The sequence below is a fragment of the Sus scrofa genome, chromosome 16, assembly GCF_054392235.1.
Source record: "Sus scrofa isolate SSC_HxYL_T2T_F1_AM1 chromosome 16, Sscrofa_HxYL_maternal_Yorkshire_Landrace_v2.0, whole genome shotgun sequence".
In the NCBI taxonomy this organism is placed as follows: domain Eukaryota; kingdom Metazoa; phylum Chordata; class Mammalia; order Artiodactyla; family Suidae; genus Sus; species Sus scrofa.
Genome location: NC_139398.1, coordinates 66,526,018 through 66,553,801, shown reverse-complemented (window position 1 = coordinate 66,553,801; position 27,784 = coordinate 66,526,018). Strand labels below are relative to the sequence as shown.

Genomic DNA, 27,784 nt, shown 5'->3' with positions numbered 1-27,784 from the left:
TCTAGGAAGTGGGATGGCAAGTGATTTAACTGCAGACATGATGGAAATCACTTGGCCTGATGTTTTTACTTGAAGCTGCCTTGGGGTAAGTCCTTCCAGCTCCCTCCATGCCTATCGGCTAACAGGACTTACCCCAAGGCACAGGCTAGTTTCTTGTGAGTCAGGGCCCAAGCTGAGGTTTCTATACTGTGCTTAGAACTCTTCCAATTACTCCTTGTCACTGAGACAGGGAAGATAACAGAGAGGACACACACACACACACACACACACACACACACACCTGACTATGAGTTTCACCTCTGCCCCAGGTCTAATAAGAAGTTCAAGTTTCAAGCAGAGAGTTTTCCAAAGAAGATATGTGAATGGCCAATGAGTACCTGGAAAGATGTTCAGTATCACTAGTCATTAGGGAAATGCAAATTAAAACCACAACGAGATATTACCCCATTCCTCTTGGAATGGCCAATACCAAAAAGATAAGACATAGCAAATGCTGGATATAGAGAAAAGAGAAATTTGTGCACTGTTGCTGGGAATGTAAATTCGTACAGCCACTGTAGAAAACATTACGGAAGTCCCTCAAAAACTTAAAAATAGAACTACCATATGATGTAGCAATTCCACTTCTGGTAACGTATCCAAAGGAAACAAAAACACTAACGCAAAAAGATATTTGCACCTCCGTGTTCATAGTACTATTATTCACAAGCCAAGACATGGAAACAACCTAAGTGTACATCAGTGGGTGTATGGATAAAGAAGCTGTGGTATATATCCAGGATCTGGTAAAAACCTATAATGGAACATAATCTGCAAAACACGCTGAATTACTATGCTATATGCCTGAAACGAGTGCAACATTTTCAACCAATTACGCTCCAACTAAAAAAAGAAGCGCGCTCTCTCTCTCTCCCTCTCTATATATGTATGTGTGTGTGTGTGTGTGTGTGTGTGTGTGTGTGTGTGTATGAATATAACTCTTCAGCTATGGAAAAGAACTCCTACCATCTGTGACGACATGGATGGACCTTGAAAACATTACATTAAGTGAAATAAGTCAGAAGGATAGAGACAAATACTATATGATCATACTTATATGTAGAATCTTTAAAAGGCACTAACAATACAAAAGAGAAAAAGAGATCAGATTTGTGGTTACCAGAGGAGGGGGTTGGGGGAGGGGGGAACTGGAGGACGGTGGTCAAAAGGTACAAACTTTCGGGTAGCAGTAAGTACTGGGGATATAACGCACAGCATGAAGACTATAGTTAGCACTGCTGTGTGACATGTAGGAGAGTTGTTAAGAGAGTAGATCCTGAGTTCTCAACACAAGGATAAATTTTCGTTTTCATTTTATTGATATGAGATAATGGATATTAGCTAAAGCTATTCTCCTAATCATTTCAGAATATATGTAACCAAACCATTATGGTGTATACTTTAAACTTATACAGTGATGTAAGTCAATTATTTCTTAATAAAACTGGGGAGGGGAGATTTTTAGGTTTCATTCTATCTAGTTCTACCCTTGTGAGAGGCAGGGCCTTCTCTCTCTAATGCCAATCCATGGTTTCTGGGAATGAAGAGTTCACTAAAGGATGCATGAGAATCATGGGCCATTAAATATCTGTCTGCATGGGGTGGTTGGGTGGAGGCTAAGCAAAGTCTTAAGCTCAGATAATCATTACTTGATTATCAGGGACCATCTGGCTGATGGTTGGTCATCCTCACTGGTTGGCAGTGATGAAGATAAGTGGGTGCTCTTCACTGCATTTGGATCTGTTGGTAAATAGAGTCTGCTATGTTCATCAGTCTCACACTGCTGGGTCTCCCTTCTTTTCCCTCGACTTAACTGCCTTTTTTTTCTAGTCATAAGTGGGAAAACTCGTCCATAAGTATTCACTGGAATCTTCCTTCTGTTTCCCCTTTTGAAAACTGTTAGAATAGGTTTATGGCCTTTGTGTTTTTTTTGTGTTTTTTTTTTTTTTTTTGGTTCTGCAGTCAGTGACTCATACCCTCTGTCAGGAACAGGGTGGAGGGGGGACAGGTCTTTTGGGTCATATTCATTTTGTCCTATTGATTCAAGGTACAAAGAAAACATGGAAAGGAAACCAAGATGACTGACAAAGCAATGCATCCTTGTGATAAAGACAGTAGGCCGAGCTCTTCAATGTAGGCTTTAAAATGCTTCTTTTCACCCTGGGGTGACTGTATCTGAAAGTAAACTGGGTGTTATTAATATTACTGCAGCTATTATCTCGGCTTTATTCTATCTATATTAAGGTTTAAAATAAATCTCCTGGCCAGAAGCCTGGCTCTCTAGCAATTGATTTCCTTTTCAGGCAGGCCAAAGAATTCCCTTGGAGGGCTGCATAAACCACCAAGCACTTTGGGCTGGATGCAACACACTGGCACAAAGGCAAAAGGTCACCTTGGACTAGGGTGAGCTGGCGAATGCCAATGAGCTGGAGCTCCCTCAAACCTCAGTTTATGCACGTCAGACAGCTAACTTCACCATTGGGGCTAAGCTTCCGCCTCTGCAGCCTATGCTGATCCAAGTTGAAAGGGTCTGCCCCACTGAGGGACCCCTTTAGAATTGTTCACATGGGAACCTATCCATCCAGGATTCTCAACCTGCTCAAAGCTCTGGCCAGGCTCTTTCTCAAACTAGTTTTTTTTTTTTTTTTTTTTTTTTTTTTTCCCGCATATAAGCATTTACAGATTTTGTTTTCCCCTCTTGACATGAGCAAAACAACAATAAGGAGGTTCATGAAATTGCAGAATCACGAACACAGTTCTCTTTGCCATTTCTACAGGCACACCCTCTCAGCTCCATGCAGGAGCCCAATTCTTCATTGTTCCCAGGGATTTTTGCCCAGAAGTAAACTTCAAAGAAATAGGAGCATAAAGATCTGCATGTCAACAGGTCCATAGAATACCCTGAGACTCTCATTGGAATGGGAGGTCCTATACCCCCTTCTAAACAGTCCCATTGTGTTTAACCCAGTCCTATTGGGTAAAACCTCTCCACCCCAGTCCCACTGTGTTGGCCTAAGTCAGCTGAGCACATGGTCTTCTACTAAAATGCACATTTTCCTGGGAAAGCTTCTGCTGCTAGTTAGGTTTCAGCATTTCTTTGGGAATCTGTAGTGTGTACTGAGACTGCCTGCACTCACATCCTGGTTCCAGCACTTACAAATTAGGTGAACTTGGCCTATTCTTGAACTTCCCTGGACCGCCGTATCCCCATCAATAAAATGGAAGTTGTAATAATATCTACTTCCTAACATGTTGTGTGGTTTATTCAAGTTAATCTACATAAGGTGCTTAATCAGTGCCTTTCACTGTTAGTGCTCAATAAATGTACTTCTTTTATTCCCTAGAAGTAGGGTTTGATCAGGAGGGGCGCATAAGCGAATGAGCCCCTTCTGGGGAAAAGGAACAGAGAAGAGGGTGGGAAAGAAAGAGAAGACTGAAAACGCTGAAATCAAAACGTCATCTTGAAATTGTGCTCCTGGTGTCTCTTGCAGACAGGTGCACTGACTCAGGTAGAAAAAGAGGCACAGAAATGCAGGCCCTAGCACATGGAGGACATAACATTGACAGAGTGCTAAAGAATGTGTGAGTGGCAAAAATAACACTTTGCCATTGCAAGGGGTTAAAATTGCATTAAGATTATAAACATAACGAATGACTCTCTAGAAATTTGGAGGAATACAAACAATAAGAAAAAATTTAAATCACTATTTCTACAATCCACTGACCATTTTGATGCATTACATCCCAGTCTTTTTCTTCATGCAGAACTTATATTCTGTTCTCCTCTATATTCCATTTTAACAATATTGGGATCATATTTTAAACTACTTTTTCCCCACTTAATGCAGTTTGAGCACTTTCCCCTCATTAAATATGGCTTTTAATGGCTACATTATATTCCATCATATGGATTCATTTATCCAATTCACTATAAACATTTAAGCTGTTTCTAATTCTTTTATTATTATAAATCATGCAGCAATGAGTATCCATGCACATAAATCTTTATGTGCATGTCTGGTAACTTCCTTAGGATAAATTCCTAGAAGTGGAATTATTGGATCAAGAGTTATACTCATTTTGAAGGACCTCGATGCATATTGTCCTCTCTTGCTGTGTATGCACAGGAATGGCACAGCTATAATTCAAGCACCCTTTCTTCCTTCATCTGCTTTCTTGCCTTGGCTGAATATTTCTCATATGTGCATACGAAGCCCAAGCATCCTCTTCTCCAGGAAGACTTCTCCCAGCCTCCCACCCTTAAATTCTTCTAGTCCGACTGCACTTGCTGATTTACATGTATGTATGTTTCTACCTGACCAGACTGGAAATATCTTAAAGGTAATCTCTATAGTCCTGGCATCTGGCACATGATACACGCTGAAGAGGCTGATGGAGTCAATGCAGAGCAAGCACTTGAGTGGGCTGGTGCTCTGTAGGGGCACATATGGTGCACTTCTCTGCTCACACAGGCCTCCATCATAACCTCTTTAGATAATGTGATCCAGGGGAATAATCCCAGCCCTTCTTCTGACCTCTAAACAAATGAAAGTGCTGACCTCAGGACTATTACTATACCTCTCACAGAAGGCTTATCTACACACAGGATCAAGGGAAATAACCCACAAGGCTTGTTTAATAGAAGCCAAGACTCTTGACAATAATGACCTCTGGTCCGAGGTGTCATAAGAAAAGGGCCTTGAACAGCCCATGGCAGGCCATTAACAGGATTACAGATTCTTAAAGTTGAAAGGAAACTAAGAGACTATTTTGGATTACAGATCAACAGACCAAGGCCCAGAGAAGTACAGATAATAATACTTATACCACAGAATTGTTTTAAGGATTAATAAAACAACACATGTTAAGTCCTAGTAAATACCAGGTATATTATGTTCATTCCACAAATGGGGTTCATTCATCAATTCAACCATTCATTTAGCTAATATTTACTGAGGGCCTCTTTTGTGTGGTTATGGACTGAATTGTATCCCCGCCTGCCAATTTATATGTTGAAGCCCAAACCCCAGTGTGTCTGTATTTGAAAATAGAGCCATTAATGAGATAATAAGGTTAGAAGAGGTCATAATCTTATAGGACTAATCAGATAGGACTAGTGTCCTTATAAGAAGAGGAAGAGTTACCAGACACATGGTCTCCCTCTCTGCACACACAGAGGAAAGGCTACCTGAGGACAGAGCAAGAAGGAAGCCATCTACAAGCCATGAAGAGAAGCCTCACCAGAAACCAGTCCTGGCAACATTATGATCTTAGACATCAAGCCTCCAGAACTATGAGAAAATAAATCTGATGTTTATGTCACCTAGTCTGTGGTATCTTGTTATGGACGCCTGACTAATATATATGTGCCATAAACTTCAGGCTAATGTGTGGTAGTGTTTATACCCCATGTAACTTGTGCTGGGAAAACATAAAAAGACACCTGGGATAAAAATGCAGCAATATCCTTTTGATCATTAAGAGGTCTCTATTTTCTCATAATTCAAGGATGCTTCTCTGCTCCACGTTAGAAAGCCATCCATTCATTACATTCTACGAATTGCCAGGTATTTAACGCTACTGTCCAGTTCTATGACCCGTGCAGAAATGTCAAAGAAGGCAGCTTGCTGTCCCAGAAAGAGTGGGCATTTCTGTGTCAGAGAGACCCAAGTCTAAATCTCTGACTTGTCACTGAATCTGGGACTGTGGGAAGTTGCTTCGCCTTTCTGAGTCGTAGTTTCCTCATCTGTAGAATGAGGCTACTTGTGTGTACCTCTGTGGTAAGCATGATAATGGCCCCCCAAAGAGGTCCAACACTCTCATCTCTAGAACTGGTTAATATGTTACCTCACCTGGCAAAAGGGACTTTGCATTTGTGATTAAGATTAAGAATCACAAATGCAAAGTCCCTTTTGCCAGGTGAGGTAACATATGACTTTGGGCAACTATTACACCTCTGAGTCCTAGATTTCTCACTTGAGAATTAATGGTAACTGCTACTTTATAAGGTTGGTCAGAGCAGAAAAAGAGATATGTTTGCAAACTGTTTAATACAGTGCCTGTCACAGAAGTTAGTAAGTTAATTTATCCAAAATATATAAAAGGACAGAAATAAATATGATGAACACACAAAGAAATATCAAATACACTTATAAATATATCATTATATATAAAACATACACATATAAACATGAAACATATATATAAACACACACACATATATAAATACACATATATACTTGTATGCATAAGTATACAAACACATACACACACAGAACAAATAAGACTTAAGGTTGTCTTCAAATTTTTCCCAGTACAGTGGAGATAAAACAGGCCATTGTAACATAACACAGTAAGCGCTAAAACAGGAGGACCTATCCAGGATGATGGGTTCATAGGGAAGGAGTAACTAATCCAGTTTGCATGGTCAGGGAAGGCTTCTGGGTAAAGTTACTTTCCTAAACTGAATCCTTCAGGATTAACAGAATTGAGTAGGTTAAAGAGGAAATAAATATCATGTGCATATGGACGATCAAGTTACATAGGCCTAACCTAAGGTGGAACACACACACATACACAAATGAAATGAACACGATTTAATATTACAGAATTGGAAAGAAGAGGAAGTGTAAAGAAATCACTTACTGATGAAGTTGCTACGTATAGGTTTATACCCATATTATTTTTGGATATGTCAGATGAAAGATATCTTCGCATTAGTACATAGCCCCCTTCCCTCCCCCACCTGCTAAGGACAATTCTGGTTGCCACTCAAACCTGTCCTGAGACTTAATGGGAAGACTAAGGTAATCAGTGGAGTAGGGAAGTGCTGAAAAAGGCACAGAATAATTTATCGGAAGAGATGAGGACCTAAGGGGAGGGAAAAATTGGTGATGGGGCAGAAGTCCTCTGGCTTTTGTGCTTTCTTAAAAAGCTGTAGTAAAGATTTAAATTAGTTTCAGTTTTTCCAACTATTAGTTCTCTGAATTTGATTCCATGCCAGGAGTGGACTTTGTGGGGCCCAGTTTTATATAGCTTTTGCATATACATATAAATCTAAACTTTCTCTAGCTAGACTATTTTATTTATTGTTCCTTCAGAATACCTATCTCTAACCCTTTACTCATGCCTTTCACCCTGCCTGGAATGCTTTCCCTACTTATCTAAATCCCTCCCATTCTTCAAGGCCCAGCTTATGCTCCATGGGCTCCATAAAAGCTGTCCCAGCACAGAGGAATGCCCCTGTGATGAATTTAATGCATTTGTTGTCTGAATTGTAGACTTTAGTGCTTTATCTTCCAGAAAATCTTCACAAAAACATCAAAGAAAAATACAGAAGAAAACGCATCACCCCTTAAGACCACTGCCCTAAAGGAGCAATTATTTACACACAATCCCTTCCAATCCTCAATTATAGGTATAGATAATCAACAATATTGCAACCATGGTAGGAATTCTGATTTCATCTCTTAACCTTCTGCCTTAAAATCTTAGTGACTTTTTTATGTTTGGAGCGCACATTCCCTCTGCTTTTCGGGCTTTCATATAGCATAGGGTCTTACAAGAGTCTATCTGAAATCTGCAGTAGAGGATAGCGTCTCAAATAGAGAAGGTACTCAATAAATGCTCATTACTCCCTCGAGCACCTTAAAGCTCCCCAAAGGAATGGCTGTATCACTTTTTTTCCCTTTTTAAATCTTCCCAACCACTTAACAAAGGTCCCAAGCTCAAACACCTCCAGGAGCCAAGCAATTGTGTAAATGAATAAAACAAGCCAGGTGTAGACCGGTATGGACAGATGCAATAATGTGCTAGAGTGGTGTTACCAGCTTGCAAGAGCCAGTTGTTACACTGTTAGGACTTTTGTGAGCCAGGTTAAACAAAGCTTCCATTAACTTACTACTGCATAAATTACATTCAAAACAGAGGTAATATATACCCCAAAATCATCACTTCCTGGTTATTTTACCAAGTGGTGCTCTTATCTATGCTTTTGAGATTGTCCATGGGTATTGTTTCTGTATGATGGAAATGTCCTGCTATGTGTTCCTGTGTATCACTCCCTAACTCCTTGCTCAGTGATGTGAAGTTGGTAGGCTGAAATTGGCTATGGTGGGAATTTACACCATACAGAAATTAGCAAATGCTACAAATCAGGGCTTGTTTCATTGTTTTGTTGATTTTCTAGACTGAAGAAAATGATGGAAAAAATGTCATTAATGATGATAAACCTTAAAATTGTGATGTTTACAGTTATTACATACCCAACAGCACACAAAATTGAGGAAACAGTCTTCCAGTATTCAAAACCTAGCACATGACTCAGCAAAGCAGCCACGCCTATTACTGAAGAACAAGAGAAGTTTTTCAATGCAGGATGCCCAGTTGAATTTTAATTTCAAATCAACATAAGTATATCTCAAATATTGTTCAGAACATACTTATTCTAAAATTTTATTTGTTGTTTAAGTACAATTCAAATTTAACTGAGTCTTCTGTATTTTCATTTGTTAAATCTAGCAATCCTGGACATGCATCTCCATCATTTCACTTTCATGTTACATGTTAAACAAAAATGTCAACAAACATTCATGTTGGAATTATTCTTTTTTGTCAGTTGCAAAAAAGGGCTGTGGATAAAATAGTTCGATAAAAATCAATGAAATAATCCTATGCGAATCAAGTCGCTATAAGAAATTGATAATAAAGAATATTTTATGCATTATTATTTATAAATTTAATGTTACACACCTTTACATCAGTGAAAATTTATATAATAAATTTATGTGTGTATATATACATCTGATTCATTTTTGGAGAGCTGATTATTACATATTCATCAGCAAACCACTGGAGGCATTGAGGTGGTGATAAACCATTCTTGAGAGTGCATATAAATTCACTTTTTAAAACACTGTCCTTCCAAATAAAACTTCTTCACCCCACCCTCTTTCAATTGCCATTTTTCTGTATCAGACTTAGGACGTCAAGGTCAGGGCCCTTCTGAACAATAACAGCAAATTCTCACTATTGAGAGGTCAATCCTCTCCAAAGAATCTAAACCCAAGCAACTGAAATAAGTCACCTCCGCTGAAAGGCGAAGTTTCAAAACAACGAGGATCATTCCTCCCTCACCCCACACCCTCTTTTGGAGCTTCATCCAACCATCTGGACTACTGCACCCCACACCCATCTCCACCCAACTACCCACGCAAGCTGCGGAGGCATCTCTGGGTGCCATCAGGCTCTGACAAGCAGGATTCCTAACCATAAGCACATAGTATTTCCTTTCTTGCCACAGCGGTGCTGGTCTTGGGAAGATTGATGCCACTGGTGAGCCTGCCAAGTCAAGCTTCTGCTGCTTTTCTCTCTGACTGAAGGCTACCTCGACCTTGCTCTGGGCAGTCACGGGGCCCAAGAAGGCCCTGAAAAGAAGAGTCCCTCTGAATCAACCCAGTTAAACACACGAAGAGCAGGAAGCATGTCAGTGAGGCAACATCTTTTGACTGTCTCATCTTTGCTCAGGCAGATTGGCAAAGGCAGAAAAGAAGACAAGCTGGGCCTCCAGTCCTGATGCTTGGAAACAGCCAGGGGCTCCAGACAGATTGGGTTTCCACATTCCAGGGCTTAGCTCAACTCCTGCTTGGTTCTCTCGCCACATACTTGCTTTGTGTTAGTAATAAAAAAGAATCAACAAACTTCAGTGTGAGGAATACTCAGTTGCTTATTTTATGGATAGTGTCTGTCTGTCTGTCTCTCTCCAGAATAAGCAAAGACAATAGAAAAAAGGGAAAAAAGAAAGAAAGAACAGAATCTCCTTTTTGGGTGTAACTGCAGTATTAAACACCCCCATGGATATATTCTCAACTCTATGGCCTAGGCCAGCATTTCCCAAAGTGTGTTCTGACAGATATTTGTGGGAGAATGGGGCGGGGGGGATAAGTATGGATACTCCAGGTTTAAAGTTTTAATTAGATTTCTTTACAGCAGAACTTCTCAGAGCCTTTAAAATGCAGATATGCTTTGGGAATCTATTTAGCAGAATAAAGTTTACTGCATTTTCCAAATTTATTTGAGTCAAGAACCCCCTTTTCAAGGGGTATCTTACAAAACCAGGTTCTGTGGAAGAGACTTTACAAAACTCTTAGGCTCTAACTGTTTTCAACATCATCTCATTAATCAACAATAGACCGGGAGTTCCCGTCGTGGTGCAGTGGTTAACGAATCCGACTAGGAACCATGAGGTTGCGGGTTCGGTCCCTGCCCTTGCTCAGTGGGTTAAGGATCTGGCGTTGCCGTGAGCTGTGGTGTAGGTTGCAGACGCGGCTCGGATCCCGCGTTGCTGTGGCTCTGGCGTAGGCCGGTGGCTACAGCTCCGATTCAACCCCTAGCCTGGGAACCTCCATATGCCGAGGGAGCGGCCCAAGAACCAAGAGATAGCAACAATAACAACAACAAAAAGACAAAAGACAAAAAAACAAAAAAAAAACAAACAAAAAAAACAATAGACCGACGACTGGCATTCATATTCCCGTGACTTTGTTCACCTACTCTCATCTCTCATCCTCAACTATTAAAGGATTTCTCTTTCTTTAAGGCCCTTTGGGTGCTCTCAGAGCCCTGATCATAATTCCATTCTGTTCTTTTTTTGTTCAAACAAGACTATCTTGATACTAGCATCATCATCATCACTACAAGCTCCTGGAAGGGAGCCCCAGTGGGGCTGGTGGGGAGGGTCTGGGTTAAAAGCCGCATGACCTGGAGTCAAGGTTAGCCCCAAGTGACCCTAACTGGTCTACTTTTCGGAGGCTCAGTTTCCTTTTATGTAAAATTAGAATAATAATATTTTTGTCAGACTTATGTTGAGGATCTCATGAAACTGCTTTGTTATAAAATGAAACTGAGAAATTATCATTAGTCCCATTTTTCCTAAATATCTCTGACCATAAGAATCACCTAGGCCATTTATTAAAAAGAGAGATTCATCTGAGGAATCTGTTTCCGTGGATGGGACCAAGAATCTGAGATTTTAATGAGAATCCCAGGTGATTTTTTTTTAACCATCAAAAGAATTTAGAAGGTACTGAATTATCTACAGAAATAAACAATGAATAGTGAATTTAACAGCAAAAGTTATAAACAGGTAGGAGATATTTGGTTGGGGGACAGGCAGGTGAAGGGAAACACTGTAAGGTCCCTTCTATTTGTTACAGCAGGTAGCTGTGTGTATGTCCCTCTGTGGGGCAGAGCTAATCTGGGCATTTGACCTTTGTATAGTAACTCTGTGAGTATACACTCCAAAAAATATATTAGTAAATATATTACTGCTCAGAATTTATCCAAAGTAGTCCTGGTTAGTTCTTTGTTTGAACCTTTGATCTTTTTTTAAAAAAAATTATAATCAGGTGACTCTTCATAAATAGAGGTATTTATTCAAGAAATTAATCTCACTGCACTGCATTTCTAATCAAGGGCTTGCTGGGCACAAGAGAGGGGGCAAAAAATACACACACACACATCTCTGACCTAGCTGGTGCCACACTGAGCATTTCCAACTCTTTATGTAATTTTCGAAACACCCATGAATGACCAGAAAAGATCCCATCTCTGAAATAATCTCTTGGTTTATGTGTATTCTTTACGCTGTCTGCATACAGAAGCTGGAATTATTTAAAGATTCTATTTCTTCAGTGGAGAAGTAAAGGAATAAAAAACAATATTTGCTTTATTAAAAATAAAACAAACAGAAACTCATTATTTCTAGAAAATCCCCTCTCGTGTCCAACCACCAAGGGAGCCTCTACTGCAACTGATTTTTTGAAAAAGTCCAAATCAAAGCCGGGAAAATCTTGTAGCCATTAGACTGTAATCTCTATGAATCACCAATTTGTTTTTTCATGACTTTTCCTGCATTCTTTCTATCTTCTGTAGTTTATTTTGTTCAATGTTTTCAGCAACAGCTTTGCCAAGCCCCAGAGTATAGAAGCCGTCCAAGCCGAGGCGTGTTTCCCACTCCACAAGCTGCTTGTCCAAGTGACAAGGCATGCATCTGACTTCCATCCCATTCTTTCTCTGTGTGGTTACAGGCACAGGCAGGAAACAGCCAGACCTAAACATTCATGGAATAAGGCCCTAAACAGTCGAGGATGCCATGAGCAAATTCCGAACATAAGGGCTCTCTCTTTCCTGTTACTCAGAGTGTATCTTACAGAGACTGAGGCCTTTAAGAAAAAAAGGACCAGCGGTTGTGACCAGTTGGCAGTGACTACACTGTGGCTTAGTTAGTGCAATAAATAGTTTACTTTAACTTAGCTCCAGCTTACCAAGTCTCTCCCTTCTCCACTCCAATACACAAACAATCCACTTCTCATTTACAAATATTACACATCTGCATGTGTAACCACACTCTCTCTTGCTAAATAGATATTTATTTTTTTTTCTGCCCAACATGGGGAACTGGTACTGAAGGAAGTTAACCAGATCAACCTCTTTCACTGTATTAAGTAGACTGGTATTTCTGGCCCTCTTTCGGCGGTGACAGCATATCTAATTTATTCATTCAGCCATCCATTCATTAATCCATTCATCCATTTATTCACTAAGTAAATATTATTACTTGTCTATTCGTGGTGCACAGGCACTGGGGGTACAATGATGAATAAAATACATGAAGTCCAGGTGCTGGTGAAATGTACAGTCTAATGGAGAGATAGATATTAAACAAATGATTACACATATTTAAAAATTTTGGTCTAATAAGGGCTGTAAGAAGTAAAGGGAGCTATGAAAGTTAATTAAAGGAGAACTAAGACCATGTATTGTATGATTCCATTTATAAGGAATATCCAGAACAGGCAAATCTGAACAGAGAGAAAAAGTACACTAGTGGTTGCCTAGGGCTGGTGGTTGGGGAGCAGGGTTCAGGATGGTGGCTTAGAGGAGCAGGATTTCTTTCTTTCTTTCTTTTCTTTTTTTTTTTTTTTTTTTTTTTTTTTTGTCTTTTTAGTGCCACACCCATGGCACATGGAGGTTCCCAGGCTAGGTGTCGAACTGGAGCTGCAGCTGCATCTGTGACCTACACCACAGCTCATGGCAACGCTGGATCCTTAACCAGCTGAACAAGGCCAGAGATTGAACCTGCATCCTCATGGATGCTAGTCAGATTCGTGTCCATTGTGCCATGATGGGAATTCCAGGATTTCTTTTTTAGGTAATAAAAATGTTCTAAAATTGATTGTGGTGATGGATGTACAACTCGGTAAACATACTCAAGGCTTTGAATCCCTCTTTCTCCATCCATCACTATTTTCTTGGGAACTAGGTTCATTCTCAGAAAGTATGCCTACCTGCAGTTATTGGTGCTTGTTCCAGCAGTCCAGCAATCTAAGAACAGTGAGGGGCTTTACCTTCTAGCTACTGCCAAGTCCTAAGTGGGCTTAACTGGCCTGACTTGGTAACATGTACCTACTTCAGGCATCAACCACTGGTTGGGGGAACATGGTGCCAGAGTGGGCACATGCCTCTTCCAGGAAGTGGAGTCAGCTCTTCCAGAACTTCATACTCTGAAGGTTCTGGAGGTTCCGGATTGAAGCAGAGATGGTTCTGTCACCAGATGCAGAGAGGCTGGGCAGGCGAAAGCAGAAGCTGCCCACTTTGGGGTGATCAGTTGCCTCATACACTTTGGAATAAAGATTCATTTGAAGGGCCCACAGCCCATCAGGATACGGACTCACTACATTTCAGCTGTTGCCTACAGCCTGAAATTGCTGAATCATTCAAAGTGTCATACAGACAGTTTCAAAATCTGCAACTTTTAATGGATTATATTACTTACTTAACTACCACAATAAAAACAAATCATTAGCTCTTAAGTAAGATTTAAAAAGTTATTATTATTATTATTATTATTATTATTATTATTTGGCTGCACCCATTGCATGCAGAAGTTCCCAGGCCAGGGATTGAACCTGAGCCACAATGGTGACAAAGCCAAAACCTTAACCACTAGGCCACCAGGGAACTCCAAAAAAAGTTAATGTATTTTTAAAATTACTTCTGTAGACATTTAATTCATAGTAATAACTCTAATTTGTATCATGGGCTTGGGTTTTTTTGGGGGGAGGATGAGTTGGGGAGTTTTTTTTTTTTTTTTTTTTTTTACTTTTTAAGGGCCGCACCTGTGGCATATGGAAGTTCCCAGGCTAGGGGTCGAATCAGAGCTACAGCTGTCAGCCACACCACAGCCACAGCAACATGGGATCTGAGCTGAGTCTGTGACCTACACCACAGCTCACAGCAATGCCGGATCCCCGACCCACTGAGCAAGACCAGGGGTCAAAGCTGCATCCTCATGGATACTAGTTGGATTCACTTCCACTGGGCCACAATGGGAACTCCCTGGGATTTTCATTTGGCTTGGTTTAGTTCCTGTGTACATATACCAATCAGCTCCTGGGAATCCTGAAGTTTCAAGTGGTACGTAGCAAAAAGTACTCAAGTAACTTATATCCTGGGAAATTCCCACTAACAAAGGCAGAGGAATTACAGGCAACACATTCTTTGCTAGCAGAAAAATGTAATTACAGGATGATGGCAAATGCATGGCTGGTGAGTCTTACTGCCCTCTCACATGCAAGCATCATGAGCTGGTCATGGCACTCGTTCCCACTATAATCCAATGCAGCCTCAGCATCCTCGTCAACACAACACTGAAAACCACAGCCCATCAAAGTAGTTGGAAATCAGGATGACCTGTGTGGGCTTGCAAGGGTTCTTTAATCCTGCTATGCCTCAGTTAACTTGCTTATATTTATAAAATGTACTTATGCTTGATAACAAATGATGACGACAATGACGATGATAATAACTGTCTGACGATGATAATATCTAAATTATCTGCCTCGAAATTTTTCTTCATAGATTAGTGGTGAGGAGGGATTCTTTTTTGGTTTATTTCAGACTGTCTCAGTGTATTGGAAAGGGGGTTCCTAGTTAGTACAAAATGTTTATTTTATAACTGTTTGAGATGAGAACATCCAGATGAAAAACTACAGATTCTGTAAGAAGTCATGGAGGGATATACTGTCCATTGTCCCACAGTGTCCTTTATACAATGACTCATGTGATAAATGCCTGAATTTGGTTCCAGGAAAAAGTTTGTCTCTACAGAAAAATGTGTATGCTTTCCATTGTCAGAAAACCAAAACTAAGTAACCCAAAATGTTTCCACTTTGCCTTCACTGCCAGGAAGCTTGTGCCAACAACGTACTACCCAGGTGTTATAATTAGTCCAGATCAGGTGCCTACAGAAATCAACTCTTTTGAGTCCTTCAGTCCCAGTTTAATTTTTCCCTTAAAGGTTTTATTTTATAATGACTGAATCTGCAAACATCTTTAATCCCACTGGAAGAGCTGGGTCACCTGACCATTTAAAGTCTCTTTCTGCTATTAAATTCTATGAAGTCTTCAGTAAAATTCAATCATCAAAGCAAAAATGATTAGTTCTAAATAAGATCTATGCCCTCTGGCACCTGAATAAATGGGAAAGAGATGAAAGGATTTAAAATGTGTCGGAAACTCACAGTAGGTTAAGCAGTCTACATCCATAGCTGGTATTCTAGATGTTCTTGCTAGCCTGTGAGTACAAATGTGGCCTGGTTGCCACTGGCAGTCACATTTGCAGCTTAGTGCCTCCCATATTATCACTCCATATTACAGAAGAAGAATCTAGGTTCAGACAGGTTAATTTTTTTTGTCCAAGATCATGAAGCTAGTATCAGAGTTGAAACTCAAAGCCAAGTCGGCTATGGTCTTTCCATGACACACCTGTGTGAACTGGATTGGAGAACACACCTTTCCTGTTCCTCTAATTCTGTCAATATCTATTTCCTGAACTACAATAGGCCATTTCTATTATAATGCTTCCAAAGTCAACTTCTCACTCTGATAAATGCCAAGGACAGCAACCAATAGCTCAAAAATCAGACTCCCTAGGCCAGAGCGGCAAGAAGGGAAGGACTCATAGGGAAGATCCGAAACCGAGACAGAACTTGGGTGGTTTTATTTTTAGTGTTGTTATTGTCCATGAATATTCTAATAGATTGAAATATGGTTCATAAAAATTACAAAGCATATAAGTGTGTGCACTGGCTTTATTGAAGGATGAGAAGATAACGGATCTTGGGGGATTTTGTATTTCTTATATAGCTATAAGCTAACACCAATACATCAGGTAAGAAGGAGAAACTCGAAGTTCCTGTCATGGTTCAGCAGAAAGGAATCTGACTAGTGTCCATGAGGATGCAGGTTCTATCCCTGGCCTGGCTCAGTGGATTAAGGATCCGGCGTTGCTGTGGCTGTGGTGTAGGCCAGCAGCTACAGCTCCGATTTGACCCCTAGCCCGGGAACCTCCAAATGCCACGGGTGTAACCCTAAAAAAAAAGGAAAAAGAAGAAGAAGAAACTCTATAATAGCACTCTCTCTTTATCTTCACCAAGAAAAAGATCCTCTCTCTCTATCATCTGTGTGAGTGAACTTTCTGGAGGTGGGTAGGGTGAAGAGGCCAGAAATATTGGGAGAACTACGGGATAACATGTTGGGGGGGGTGGTTGAGAGGAAAAGCATGTTATCTGAATACTGTACTAAGTTCTCACCTTCTGGCACTGCAGCCCCCTTGACTCCTTAGGAAAGCCAGTAGTATCTCCAGGCTCCTGGGAGTGTGTCTGGAGGAGGTCTGGCTGGGCTGGATGTTCCAATTACTCTCCCCTCATCCAGCACTAGACGACAAGGACTAAGGCATCTCATGCTGCCAGGAAACTTTATTTCTCTGGAGTCACAGAATCAAAGAGGCTGAAAACACCCCAAAGACCTAGCCAGCATTTTTAATATTTACTTTTAAGCTATGGAACCCTTTGTGTGTGTGTGTGTATAAACATAACAAGTTGAAAAAATATTGTCTTGACATTTGACATCTTAATCCCTCTTAGGGAGGAAACTATCCTTTGGAAAATACCTTGGTAAACATACTTGGGCTATGACATCAGCAGGAGACAAGACCTCAGAGAAGAACGGAGACAAACTATTCTGGGCGAGAATAGAGAAGGGTCTTGTGCAAGTTTTTGGTTTTGTTCCTGAATGGGAGGAGAAGAGTTAAGTGGGGAGCAGGAGGAATTGAGAAGGGAGTCAGAGGAACCAGAAATTAAAATAATAATAACCTAACTTCCTTCTTCCTTCCTTCTCCCACCTTCTCCCCCGCCCCATACCCCCGTACCTGGCCCTGTTCTAATCTAGTTATATGAATTCATTTCCTCCTCAAACCAATCGTATGAGTAGCTATTACTAGAGTCCTCATTTTAAATATGAGAAACTGAGGCACAGAAAGGCTAAGGAACTTACCCAGATTCTACAATAAGCAAACATGGAGCAGGTAGGGAGTAAGTGAAACGGCATCTTAAAAACATAATGTCTGCTGTTTCATACGAAGTTAATTTACCTTGCTGCAAAATAAAATTTTTTCTGTTTCTCAAACTCCACTCCTACCCCTAACAAAAATGTCTTCTGTAAAGTGTACACGTATTTGGGGTGATTGAGTTAGTTCCTTATGGAATTCGAAGAAACAGCCAAGTCTCATGACTGGAACAGTACAATTGCAAGGGAGGGAGGCAGAATCTGGAGAGAGGACACCTGGAACATTATGCCTCAGTTTTAAGAATTCTCTCAAGCTTGGGAAGGGCTTTGTACTTTGGAATTGGTGATATTTAGGTAATTTGACCTGGATCTAAGGGGACCAGAAACACCCAAATGACATCTGGGGACACCAAGAGAAGCAGCACTGCACTATTTGGAACTGGTGGGGGCCAGTACCCTGCCAGGACAGCCTCCCTCTTGCTCCAACAGCAGCCTATAAATCAGCACACAGACCACCAGACTCCACAGATTTAGGACTTCTCTCTTATGCATCAACAAACTGAGAAGAAGAACACTGTGCCCTAAGAGACTGCAAACTGGATTTTATTTAATTTTGCCCTGACCAGTGTTTTCAAAAACTAGGTCATCGGTATTTAAAAATGGGGTGGGGGGTGTTGCATTTTAAAGGTCAGGATTTCTTGCTTGTCTTAAAAATCTAGGAAACTGTGCTGTCTTCCAGCAGAACAACACTTCAACAAAGATAAGGCTGACTACCCACTGTGTGTGGGGCATGAAATTTCCAGAGTGACATGGTCCCCACTCTGCCTGCGTCATCCATTTACTAGCTGATCAAGTGCTGAATTTGAAGCTCTTGTTAGAGCAAACAGCAGAGTTAGTGTCAATGTAGACTTGAACTCACAACTCTGACTTCCCTTTTCAGAGCTTTACTATGCTATAGAGATCAGAGGCCAGCACCAAAGGTTTCCTTACCAATGTATTCTGGGTCTTGTACAGTGTTTGGTACCTCAGAAGAACTCAATACATATTTCTTTGTTTTTTCCCTTTTTGCTGCACCCATGGCATGTGGAAGTTCCCAGGCCTGTAAATGAACCCCCACCACAGCAGCGACCCAAGCTGCTGCAGTCACAACACTGCATCCTTAACCCACTGAGCCAAAAGTGAACTCCTCAGTACGTATTTCTTAACTCATGGAGAGATGGATGGATGGATGAAAGTTCAGAGTGGCCAATAAGCAGAAGGAGGTTTAGCCCATTTCTCCCCCTACCACTGCCACCATCACCAAAGAGCTTCACACACAGGCAAGTGCCCTTGTTGACTTTGCCCCTTAGAAAGAACCTGCCGGGGAGTTTCTGTTGTGGCTCAGTGGTAACAAACCCAACTAGTACCTACTAGCCCTGGCCTTTCTCAGTGGGTTAAGAATCTGGTGTTGCCATGAGCTGTGGTGTAGGTCACACCTGCAGCTCAGATCCGGTGTTGCTGTGGTATAGGCCAGCAGCTGCAGTTCCAATTCGACCCCTGGTGGGAATTTTCACATGCCGCGGGTACAGCCTGAAAGAAAGAAAGGAAGAAAGAGAGAAAGAGAGGAAGGAAAAGAAAGAAAGAAAGAGAGAAAGAGAGAAAGGAAAAGAAAGAAAGAAAGAAAGAAAGAAAGAAAGAAAGAAAGAAAGAAAGAAAGAAAGAGAAAGAAAGAAAGAAAGAAAGCAAGCAAGCTGCCAGATGTAACTACTTTATCAAGACCTGGAGCTCCCTACCTGGGAATGAAATGCACCACCTCTTTTCTTAAGTATCAACTGTTTCAGCCAGTTTCCAGGGTCATGCTTCTCATACTGGGGACTTGAAGTGGGCAAGCCAAGCTAAACTAAAAGCAGGAGTGTGGACAACTCAGAGAGCCTCCAAAAGATGGGTTGGGTCCAAGGAATCAGACACTGAGTCATCATGATAAACCTCAGATCCCAAGACACAGCCCTCTGCAGCTTTTCTCTTGGCTGGATGGCATTTTAAACCTTAATTATTATTCTGTTTTATACTTGCAGCCTCAGAGTCTTGCTATTAAAGTGCTTTCAAATGTTTGGGAAGTCAGTCGCGTTCAAGTTTATCCTCTTACTATTTGGTTGACAGGAACTATTTGTAAACGGAGCACCCTGCCAGTTGCCAGCATTTATTTGCAGTTATATCACAAATGTTTTTGAAACTCGTGTTTATCTATAATTTGACACATCAAGAGGACTTTTGCTCTTGGCCCGAGTTCCTGCCAAAGCAAATGGTGTTGTGTTAAAGTTGCTTTCATCAGACCTCCACACACCTAATGGCTGACTCACATCTCCCTCGCATCAGGGTTACCCAAACTGATGTTAAGAGAGCAAGTGAACACATATGCGACAAACTGGAGAGTCCAAGTAAGAGGAAACGTGTGGGAGCCGGGGTGGGGGGGCAAGCTCTGCTTGGAGTAATGTTTTACATAAAGAGCTGTTTTCAGAGAAGCTGGCTCTGACATCTACAAAGGCAATTTGGCAGAAGACCTAGTTACTCTCTCCCCCACCTCTGTACTGATTATGATGACTGCTTTTTGCTCTATTGTTAAACTCCGAGGAAGATGTGTCGGCACCCAAAGGCATCTGTTTCACTCGGCTTGCTACCAACCATTTCAGCTAAGCCCTGGGAAATCCTATCTTGGCCAATTGCTGGAGAAAAGCTCTCCATTGGAAAGATAAACGCTTTTTGTGATGGATTTTGAAAATTGTAGTGCTTCATAGCTGGAAGGAGACCCTCAGAGATGCTCTAGTCCAAAGCCCAGCTTATCTAATTCATGTATTCATTCAACAAATATTTGCCAAGCTCCCTGCTCACACCAGGCACCGTCCAACTGGATGGGGAAATACTGAGAACCAAACAGACAAGGATCCTCTTTTCTGGAGCAAGCAAACAACAGCATAATTTCAGGGAGTCTTAGGTTCTATGAAGAAGACAAAAATAGGATAATATGACAACTAACGATTGGAGAAGTGGTTCTTTCAATAGAGAGCGCTGGAGAGGAGGAATATTGGAGCTGAGACTAAGTGATAAGAAACTGCCCAAGCAGAGATCTTTGTGCAGGCAGACAGGAAAGTGCGAGAGACAGGCTCTGAGAAAGAACAAGTCTCTCCTGCTGGAGAACAGCAAGCTGGCCATGCACCTGAAGCTTACATGGTGAAGCTGGAGAGGAGAAGGGACCATGGGAGCAGGGCCCTGGGGATGATGATGAGGCAAAAGGCATAAAGGGACTGGCTGAATGTCTGTCATGTAGTACAGATCTCTCCACCCCATTCAGAACTTGTTTACCTAACACATGTTGTCCTTAAAACAAAATCATCCTTTCTCTCATTATATCTTCCCACCAGATATGTGGTCTAGGAGGCATAGGATATGGGAGAATATGTCTTGGCAAAACACAGAGAGTTTAATCCAAGAATAGGTCATTCTCATGATGAAAATCACTCTTGATTAAAATGATCTCTCAGCCTGAATTGTTTTATGTGCTTGTTTCTCTACCTGCTTTTTTTTTTTTGTAGAAGAAAATCTCTATATCCAGCATTTCCCCAAATTCAGAATTTGCCAATTTGTAAATCACTTTTAGAGCTTATGCCATATCCATGTCCCACCTTTACTATTTTCTCCTTAGTGGTTTCATTTAAGCTGACTTAACTGTTTGATATATTTTTTCTACCTGCCCCAATTGATAATATTCATAAAATTATATATATATATATAAAAGTAGTTCCCATTGTGGTGCAGTGGTTAACGAATCTGACTAGGAACCATGAGGTTGCAGGTTCGATCCCTGGCCTTGCTCAGTGGGTTAAGGATCCGGCGTTGCCGTGAGCTGTAGGTGTAGGTCGCAGACTCGGCTCAGATCCCGCATTGCTGTGGCTCTGGCATAGGCCGGTGGCTATGGCTCCAGTTCGACCCCTAGCCTGGGAACCTCCATATGCCGTGGGAGTGGACCTAGAAAAGGAAAAAAAAAATTATAAATTCCATGTGCTACCTAGTTTTTTAAAATTTTATGATATATAAAATAATTATATTTTTAAAGTTAAAGAGTTCCGGAGTTCCCATCATGGCCTAGCGGAAATGAATCCATGAGGATGTAGGTTCAATCCCTGGGCTCACTCAGTGGGTTAAAGATCTGGCGTTGCTGTGGCTGTGGTGTAGGCTGGCACCTGTAGCTCTGATTTGACCCCTAGCCTGGGAACCATATGCCACCAGTGCAGACCTAAAAAGACAAAAGACGAAAAAAAAAAAAAAAGAGAGTTTAAGAGATCTGACTTTTTGTACCACCTAAAATTTATCGGTAAATTTTTTAGGAGAAAAATGTACTTCCTGTGTCCAATAGGGGCATGCTGTCTCAGAAGGTTAGTGATAGAAGCATTAACTTTCTGTTTCTCTCTTTTATTTTCGTTCCTGACATAAACACTTAGGCCAACTTTCAATTGCTGCTCTTACCTCAAAGAAAGAATATACAAACTCTCCAGAGTGTCTTATTTCTGAAAAGTTTAGGATTCCTAAATGAGAATAAGTAATACAACTTTCAGCTCTTTTCAGTTCTCTTGGAATGTGCCATAGGTGGCTGCTGTAGAGGAAGGGGGGGAGATAAAGATCCCTTCTGGAAAGCCACTCTCCAGTGGCAGCGGCACATGCACGCCACAGACCCATGAGAGCAAAATATATAGTTGCCAAAACCAAGTATACTTTCAAAGTCTATATTTAGGTCTTTATTTAATCTTTATTTTTAAAATATTTACATATATAGCGAGAATAGTATGATGACCACTCATGCATTACTTTCAAGAATTATCAACCTTGTTTCCTCTATATTCATACCCATTGCTTCCTCCCCAGTAGATGCTGTTAGGCAAGTCATGGATATTGTTTCATTCCATCTGTAAATATTTTAGTATGTGTCTTTTAAAGGAACCTAATTTCGGCTATAATCACAATACTGGTATCACACTTAAGAAAATTAATAATTTTTTATATCTCATAAAATGGCTAGCGTTCAAAATATATATTTTTTACAGTTGTTTTGTTCAAATCAGAATACAAACAAGATCCACATAATCCATCTGATTGGCATATTTCATAAGTTATTTTAAATCAACAGCACCTCTCCCCAACCCACTGTCCCTTACCCCTTTCTTTTGCACCTTGGGGTGTGTGTGTGTGTGTGTGTGTGTGTGTGTGAGAGATAGAGAGAGAGAGAGAGAGAGAGAAACTAGATCATTGTCCTTAAGAGTTTCCTGCATTCTGGATCTTTTATGGTTGCATCCTTGCATTGTGTATAGCATATTCCTCTGTTCTCCAATTGTCCTACAAATTGGTGTTTACTCTAGAGCTGCTCTGTCCAAAACAGCAGCGACTCAGCATGTGCCTGCTGAGCACTCGAAATGTGATTAGTCTGAATGGAGATGTTCTGTAAGTGTAAAATACACATCAGATTCCAAAGGCGGTTCAAAAAAAGTAAAATATCTCATTAATAATGTTTAAACTGATGATATGTTGAAATAACATCACCGTTTATATTGGGGTTGAATAAAATATATTATTAAAATTAATTTCTATTTCTTATTTGTTAATGTGGCCACTAATTTTTTAAATTACATATGTGGCTCATATATTTCATATAGCCAGTGTTGCACTAGAGGTTTGGTCAGGTTTAGATTTCATCTTTCAGTGAGAATATTTCATATATTAAAGGGGGGGGGCATAGTAAGACTGGTCATATCTCTTCTTTTTGTAGTAAGATTGATTGGTATAGTCAGCCTGATCCATCCATTCTAAAATTACCTCTCACCCAACAGTTTCAGCAGCAATAGTTAATCACTGCCTTAATCAGAGTTTCTCACTCTCAGCACTACCAGCATTTGGGGCAGGATCATTCTTTGTTGGGGCCATCCTGTGCATTGTAGGATGCAGAGTAGAATCCCTAATCTCTGCCTACTAGATGCCAATAACATGTCTCTCTGCCCCAGCTGTGACAATACAAATGTCTCTAGACATTGCCAAATATGCCCTGTGGGACAAAATCACCTTCCCTTTAATCCTACTCCCACTTTCAATTTGAAAATCACTGGTCCCCCTTATCTTAGTGGGCCCAAACACAAATTTAACCTTTTCAGTGAAGTCTTCCCCTAAAACCATCTTCCTACAACCAAAAGTCAACATCTTCAACTCTGTATTTCCCAAGCACTCTGTGGCTCTCTAGTAGCATTTATTGCATTATTTCACAGGTGTTTGGGTCTGTTCCCTTCTCTAGAATGTGAGCCTCTCAAGGGCAGCCTCCACACCTCTGTGTTGCTACTGTCTGAAAGAATACCTGAATGTGGGGCTCAATGGATGAAAATGCCAAATAAGGGCAAGAGACAAAAACCTCTGAGTTCCCTACTTACACTGAGAAAGGTATGACTGCCCATCAGCTTGCTCAGGAACCATTTCTCTTAAGTCTGCTGGCTCGAGGGCCTGGTGTAGCATGTACCGTCTGTGAGATGAAGTTTTGAGTCAGACTGGTCATTATAATTGAGGATTTATTCATTCATTCAAGAAACATATATCGAGTACCAACTATAGGAAAACACTTATCTTGGAATTAGAGCTACATGAAGAAGCAGCTAGAAAAGATCCTCTCTGAAGCTGTATCCTAATGGTAGGGGGATATGCCTGGAGAGTCAGTAAACACATACACAAATAAACACGGATAAGTAAGATACCTCAACTTGGTATTATACGTGTATCAAGAAAATAAACAACATAATATGCTAAAGAGTATGGAAGGGGAAGCAACTACTTTTAGACGAGAAAGAATGAGGTGGAAAAAGCCATGAGTAAAGCAGGGAAGGGCATTCCAAACAGAAGAAAGCAAATGCCAGGACTCTACTATTGAAAAGAGCTCAATGTGTTCAAAGAACAGACTGCAAGTCAGCATAACCGAGCACACTGCCTGGGACATGTGGAACAAGACAGTTCAGAAGCAAGGGCAGGACAGTGCAGGCCAAGGCCAAGTTTTGGACTTTACACTAAGGATGAGAAGAAGGTATTAAATAGCTTAAGAATAGATTTGAAATGACATAATCTACATTTTAAAAAATAATAGCTTTATTGAGACACTGTAAAAGTCACCCTTTTAAAAGTGAACAATTTAGTAGTTTTTAGTGTATTCAAGAGTTGTCCAACCACCCCCACTATCTAATTTTAGAACATTTTTATTATCTTAAAAAGAAACCACACTCCCCTTTCTCTCCTACCCACAGACCCTGGCAACTACTGATCTACTTTCTCTTGGATTTGTCTATACCGAGTACTTCATATAAATGCAATCATATAATATGTGGCCTTCTGTGTCTGGTTTCTTCCACTTCGCATAACATTTTCAGAGTTTATTCATGTTGTAGCATGTATGGGTACTTCATTCCTTTTTACAGCTGAATAATATTGCTTTCTATGGATATACTACTTTCATCTATCCATTCATCTGCTGATGACATTTGGGTTGTTTCCACTTTTTGGCTATTATAAAAATGCTCCTGCAAACCATCATATAAAAGTTTTTGTGTAGACATGCATTTTCTTTTTACTTTTAAACTGAATTATAGTTGATTTACAATACATTACTTTCTGCTCTATAGCAAAGTGATTCAGTTTTAACATATCTATATTTTTTTCTTTTTCTTATTCTTCTCCATTATGGTTTATCTCAGGATATTGAGTACAGTTTTCTGTGCTATACAGTAGGATCTTGTTGTTTATCTATTCTACATGTAATAGTTTGCACCTGCTAATGCCAAACTCCCAGTTCATCCCTCCCACACCACTCCTGGCAAGCACAAATCTATTCTGTATGTAGGCATGTATTTTCATTTCTCTTGGGCACATGGCTAAGAATGGAATTCTTGAGTCATATGGTAACTCTATGCACAACTTTTCAAGGGACTGCCAAACGATTTTTCCAAAATGGCTGAAAATTTTACAGTCCCGTTGGCAATATATGGTCCAATTCCTCCACGTCCTCACCCACACCTGTCATTATTTGTCTTTTTATAGCCATCTGAATGGAATAGAGGAGTATCTCATTGTGATTTTGAGTTGTATTTTCAGAATGACTAATGATGTGAGCATTTTCCCATGTATTTCTTGGCCATTTTTAACATCTTTGAAAAAATGCTCATTCAAATACACTGCCCATTTTTAGTTGGGTTTTAGAGTTGGAAGAATTCTTTCTGTTTTCTAGGTACAAATCCTTTATTATGTATATGATATACAAATACAAATACTTCCCCTCATTCTGGACGTTGTCTTTTCACTTTTTTTTTCTTTTTCTTTTTTAGGGCCACACCCAAGGCATATGGAAGTTCCCAGGTTAGGGGTCGAATCTGAGTTGCAGCTACCAGGCTACACCACAGCCACAGCAACACCAGATCTGAGCTGCATCTGAGAACTACACCAGAACTCATGGTAACACCAGATCCTTAACCCACTGGGTGAGGCCAGGGACCAAACCTGCATCTTCATGGATACTAGTTGGGTTCATGCCACAATGGGAACTTTTCACTTTCTTAATGGTATCCTTTGAAGCATAAAAGTTTTAAATTTTGATGAAGTCCTATTTATCTACTTTTTCTTTTGTCTTCTCTGCTTTTGGTATTATATCTAAAAAGGCTTTTTCTAACTGAAGGTCTCAAAGTTTTACTCTCTTATTTTCTTCTAAGACTTATATTCTTTTAACTTTTATATTTAGGCCTATGATCTGCTTGAATTAAATTTTGTATGAAGCATGAGAAAAGGGCCTCGCTTCATCTTCCACACTTAGATATCTAGTTGTCTCAGCACCATTTGTTGCAAAGATTGCTTTTTTTTCCCCCATTAAATGATCTTAGCACCCTTGTCAAAAATCAGTTGACAATAAATGTGAGAGATTAATTTATGGATTCTCAATTCTGTCCCATTACTTACATGTCAATCTTAGGTCAGTACCACATGGTCTAGATTACCGTAGATCTGCAGTAAATTTTGAAATTGATAAGTGTGAGCCCCCGCTTTGTTCTTCTTTTTCAAGATAATTTTGGCTATCCTGGTTTTCTTATACAAGAATTTTAGGTTCAGCTTTTTTTTTTCTTTTCTTTTCTTTTTTTTCCCCTAGGGCCGCTTCCGCGGCATATGGAAGTTCCCAGGCCAGGGGTCCAATCGGAGCTGTAGCCACTGGCCTACGCCACAGCCCCAGCAACGTGGGATCTGAGCCGCGTCTGCAATCTACACCACAGCTCATGGCAATGCCAGATCCTCAACCCACTAGGTTCAGTTTTTTAATTTCTGAAAAGAAGATAACTAGAATTTTAATAGAAATATTATTGAATCTGAAGATAAATTGGGGGAGTATTGCCAATTATGTCTTTAATTTCTTTCAAAAAACGTTTTGTGCTTTTCTTTGTTAAGGTTATTCTTAAGCATTTTTTTTTTTTGATGATGTTGCAAATGGAAATTTTTAAAATTTCATTTTGGATTGTTCATCAGTGTATAGAAATGCAATTGATTTTTATATATTGATCTCACACTTACAATCCTGTTCAGCTGATTTATCAGTTCGTATACTATATGTATATGTGTGTCCTTTTTTGCCTAACTGCCCTGGTTAGAATCTCTAAAACAGTGTTGAATAGAAGTGGAAAGACTGGACATATTTCTCTTGTACATGATTTTAAGGGTAAAGTTTTAAGTCTTTCACTATCCAGTATGATTTAGAAGTGTGTATTTTACAGATGTCCTTTATTAGGTTGAAGAAGTTAACTTCAATTCCTACTTTGTTAGGTGTTTTTATCATAAAAGGGTATAGTATTTTGTTGGTGCCTTTTCAGAGTGGACAGTATTATCAAGTGTTTTTTGTTACTTATTTCATTAACATGATGTATTACATTGACTGACTTTAATACATTGATCCAACTTTGCAATCTTTGGATAAATCCCACTTGGTCATGGTGTATAATCCTTTAAATATGTTGCTAGATTCAGATTGCTAGTATTTTGGTGAGGATTTTTACATTTATATTCATAAGGAAATATTATGAATATTAGTCTGTGGTTTTCTTGTGATGCCTTTGGTTTTGGTATCAGAGCAACACTGGCTTGGAATAATATATTAGGAAGTGTTCCCTCCTTTCCTATTTTCTTGGAAAAGCTTGCAAAATATTAGTATTCTTTTTTTTTTTTTAGACATCTGGTAGACTTCAACAGTAAAGCCATCTGGACCTGGGCTTCTCTTTGTGGGAAGATTTTTTTTTTATTACCAATTCATTCT

The 27,784-nt window shown here is 40.1% G+C and overlaps 1 protein-coding gene across 18 annotated transcripts in view; it reads right to left on the bottom strand.

Moving 5' to 3' along the window:
- SLIT3 (slit guidance ligand 3) overlaps positions 1-27,784 on the bottom strand; it is a 914,676-nt gene that overhangs the window by 775,356 nt on the left and 111,536 nt on the right. For 3 of the 18 annotated variants that reach the window (XM_085001797.1, XM_085001800.1, XM_021076955.2), the window contains exon 1: positions 19,218-19,294. The exons of 13 other annotated variants lie outside the window; for them this stretch is intronic. The gene's annotated coding sequence lies outside the window, so the exon portion shown is untranslated. Of the gene's footprint in view, positions 1-8,303; positions 8,386-19,217; positions 19,295-23,888; positions 23,978-27,784 lie in introns of those variants that run through there. 2 more of the 18 variants (XM_085001791.1, XM_085001799.1) reach the window with 2 other exon arrangements.